The sequence below is a fragment of the Nicotiana tabacum genome, chromosome 5 (assembly GCF_000715075.1).
Source record: "Nicotiana tabacum cultivar K326 chromosome 5, ASM71507v2, whole genome shotgun sequence".
Lineage (NCBI taxonomy): Eukaryota > Viridiplantae > Streptophyta > Magnoliopsida > Solanales > Solanaceae > Nicotiana > Nicotiana tabacum.
The window spans coordinates 113450878-113455345 of NC_134084.1; the positions used below are offsets into that span (position 1 = coordinate 113450878).

General features: G+C 35.6%; 1 long non-coding RNA gene across 1 annotated transcript; it reads left to right on the forward strand.

The window, feature by feature from the left end:
• Window positions 1–3277: 3277 nt before the first annotated feature.
• On the forward strand, window positions 3278–4105 carry LOC107801563 (uncharacterized). The gene is made up of 2 exons (XR_001651661.2): window positions 3278–3375; window positions 3702–4105. It is a non-coding gene; the product is annotated as an uncharacterized LOC107801563 (long non-coding RNA).
• The last annotated feature ends 363 nt before the right edge of the window (window positions 4106–4468 follow it).

Consider the following 4468-nt stretch of genomic DNA (forward strand, 5'->3'; position numbering starts at 1 on the left):
CGTCGTAGTCAAAGCTATCTTGAGCTTCTGAAAGCTCACCTCACACTCGTCCGACCACCTGAATTGGGCACCCTTCTAGGTCAACCTAGTCATCGGGGCTGCAATAGATGAAAACCCTTCCACAAACCGATGGTAATAACTCGTCAAACCCAAGAAACTCCGGATCTCTGTAGCTGATGTGGGTTGAGACTAGTTCTTGACTGCCTCTATCTTCTTCGGATCCACCTGAATACCCTCTGCTGAGACAACGTGGCCCAAGAATGCAATTGAACTAAACCAAAACTCGCACTTCGAAAACTTAGCATACAACTGACTATCCCTCAGAGTCTGAAAAATGACTCAAAGATGTTGCTCGTACTCCTCCCGGCTGCGAGAATAGATCAAAATATCGTCAATGAAGACAATCACGAAGGAATCCAAATAAGGCCTGAACACTTGGTTCATCAAATCCATGAAAGCTACTGAGGCATTTATCAACCCAAATGACATCACCAAGATCTCAAATGCCCGTACCGAGTGCGGAAAGCTGTCTTAGGGACATCGGATGCCCTAATCCTCAACTGATGGTAGCCAGATCTCAAGTCGATCTTAGAAAACACTTGGGCACCCTGAAGCTGGTCAAACAAACCATCAATGGGTACTTATTCTGGATCGTGACCTTGTTCAACTGACGATAATCTATACACATCCTCATCGATCCGTCCTTCTTCTTAACAAACAACACCGGCGCACTCCAAGGCGAGACACTCGGTGTAATAAAGCCCTTATCCAGCAAGTCCTGCAGCTGCTCTTTCAATTCTTTCAACTCTGGCAGGGCCATGCGATATGGCAGAATAGAAATGGGCTAAGTGCCCGGAGCCAAATCATATATCACGACTTCCTGCACCTTGTGCGCATATCCAGGTGTATCAGGACCCGGTAGCGATTGTTGACTATTCCAGCTGTAGATCTCCTCGGAGTTAGCAAGGTAGCTGCAGGCGATCGCAGCTCTACTCTTCTCCCTCCTATCTTCATATAGTTGTTTGTAGTTACTTTCCAGCGTGTGTTAGTCTCAGTATTTTCGGATAAATTGTAGTAGATGCTCACGACTAGTGAAACCCCGATGCCGGCTTTTCTTTCCGCACTTTCGTTATTTAGAATTTCTTTATGAATTTTTTTTATGAAATAGCTGGAATTTATCTTAGAAATGAAAATTTCATGTTGTTTTTGGTAAAGAGTCAGCTTGCCTAGTACCACGATAGGCGCCATCACGACGTGGTAGCTTGTGTCGTGACAACTTCACAGCATAACAAAAAATGGCCCATGATTTTAAGTTTTACCCGACCTAACCCATATTGTACATATTTTGAAAACAGTAACTCTTGTAAATTTGTTCTTACAACCATTGCTTCTAAAAGCTATGGAGTTAAATCTGTGTTTTCACAACCATTGCTTTCACTCTCTCTTCTTCTCACATCTTTTACATATCCTTCAAGGGGTTGTCCGCCATTACTGCGTCTCCCCCTATGTCACATGATTGCAACGTAAAAAAAGTAAAGAGTAGAAGTCCACCATTGAAGGTCATTCAAAGTTTGCTTTCGAAAATAGGACTTTTTGCGTTTGTTTGTTGTTTGGATTGGATGTTGTTCTAATTGATTGAAAATATCAAAAGGAATTCAAAATTTAAATTTGGAGTTATTTGGAGTAGATGTGAGCAAGATTTGAGTTAAATTTCAGAAAAAGACGCAAGGAAGAAGACGAAGTTAGTTTTTTGTATAATCTTGTATAGTAGTGTATATGAGTGTATAAACACATCTTATACACTATTATATACTTTTATACACCTTTATACAAACATTTGTAGACAAACTTCTTCCACGATTTTCCGTTGCAATTCTTGTTCAAAACCAATTCAAATCTCCATTAAATGACTTCAAATTTTATATACAACCTCCTTATATTATTTCTAACAAGTCTAAATAACATTCACTCCAAATTTCTCATAAAATCAAATTCGGAATTTAAACTCACATATTTAAGCTTGTTAAAAATCGAATTTTCGCCAACCAAATGGATTTGGTTTGTTGAACTAATATTTGAGTCACAATTACTGATTCGAAAATTAACTTAAAAGCTTGAGCAATCTTTTTTAAAAATTAAATAGTAATTTTGAGAATCTATTGGAGTTTGATGTTGAATCTCAGCCTATTGTTTTTGGGCTAGTTGTTGTAAATTGAAATATGAGCTATAAAATTGAAAAGTAGGGAGTCCACTTGTTCTAATGTGAAATTTTTGCATGAATGAACTGCATTAGTTAGAAAAAGAATTACATCAGATTTAACTTAAGTGTAAACTTTTTTGTTTTTACTTCATTGAGTCATTGTTTCTTTTTACGCGCAGTCGAAGTTCTCAATCTATTTTCCCTACCATTATCATCTCAATCATATTTCCATCTTACCTGTAGTTTTTTCTTTACTTTATTCTTTATGCCGTACAATTTTCATAAATTAATATTCAAAAATAATTTTGACTTTTAATTTCAAAACTCCACAGGAAAATTTCGTTGAATTTCTAGCATATGCTTTCCTTTATTTTAACACGACTAAAATATATTTTCTCAAGATTGGTGATGTTGTTCCGTTTGACATAGGGTTGATTGTTTAATAACTCCATTAGAGAGCACAAAATATTAATAATCAGTTTAGAGTTAACAAAAAATTAGACTCCTTAATCAGTTTAAGATTTTGTCTTTTTTATCCTTGCATTTTTTTCCGCACCGTTAATTGCATTCATTCATTGTAATTTTATATCTTTAAAATAGAAAAATGATACAAATCTTCATAGCCCATATTTATCTATGAAATCCGTTAGATATCAAAAAGAAAAGTAACACAATGCGATAGCGACTACAATTTTGTATTGTGTTTAGTCAATTGAAAAGTTATCATCTAAAGAACTGCAGTTTTTGTATAGTATATCATGCGTGTACCCTAAGACTAATTACATAATATTTGTGTGGCTATAAAATATTTAAAAAAATTTATGTTAAACGCGTCATATGACTCATATCATCTATGTGTGGCTATAAAATCTTGTTAATCAGAAAATTTTAAAACGTGTCATTTTTTTGTAATTCAATGAAACGGTGGAGTAATACTGCTTATTTCATTTGAAATGCAATCATAGTAGGTTATGCACGACATACACGAGTTCATAATAAAATATTGATTTCTGTGAGGAAAAAAACTTTGGAGTGGGGCTATAAATAAAGCCCTTAATTGAGCAATACAATTCAACCAAATACACTTTCCTCTGTCGCAATTCTTAAAGTTGTGTTAACATGGCCGGAAATAAGATTTACTTTTCTCATTGCTGCTCTCCTTTTGGCGATTACTAGTTAGTAGTTCTCTTTTTTTCATATATATATATATATATATATATATGAGCATATGATATGTTTCTACATGTATTTGCACACTAATTTTGAAGGGGAGCCTTGGCGTAACTGGTAAAGTTGCTGCCATGTGACCAGGAGGTTACGGGTTCAAGCTCGTGGAAACAGCCTCTTGCAGAAATGCAAGGTAAGGCTGCGTACAATAGACCCTTGTGATCTGGCCCTTCCTGGGACCCTGCGCATAGCAGGAGCGTTAGTGCACCGATCTGCCCAATTTAACTTGCCATTAAATATGTCTTTAAATTGCTATTGATTTATAAATATGCAGTTAATGTCTTGAGCGTTCCGAGGATGCAAGTGATGGCATCGCGAAACATACCATTAAATATGTACTCCTACAATATTATGGAAGGAAGCCTACTGATTCCTGCACTTAATGACAGAGCTTGTCTTTTACCCTGCAGGGTAAATACAGACTGCTCTAGTGGCACCGTTTGCAGAACTTGTGGGCCGAGTTATACATGTTCTCCTTAGGAATTTTAAACAAATTCCCATGCTTATGTTGTTTTCCTTTTTCATGTTCCGCTTTCCATCTTTATGTGCCACCTGTGTGCTGTGAGATATTACATAAGTGACTGAATTGTGTTATAATAAGGTAAGTAAAATTGTTGTTTTATGATATATCATGTGTATTCAGTTGCAATATTAATAATGATGAGTGTATTGAGTATATATGCATCATAGTGCTTCTCCTTTTACTTTCTTGCCCTTTGTGCTCTTCTTTCCTGCATCATGGTCTTAAAAGCTTGTTTGGATGGTTGTTATGTATCGTTTCATAATATAGTATACTATTGTATCGTATTGTACTGTATTATTTTGATGTATACAATCCTTGGATAGATTGTATTGATTACCGTCATTTCATGATGTCATGCACCAACAATATATTGAATAAACTTGTAATATTATAAAGAAAAAGTAATATACGAGATAGAATTACTATATAAAAAGGTAGGGTAAAAGATAAAATAAGATCACTTCATAATAAGGAAGGCCAATATGAAAGAAAAAAATAAGTTAACGACGCGATCCACA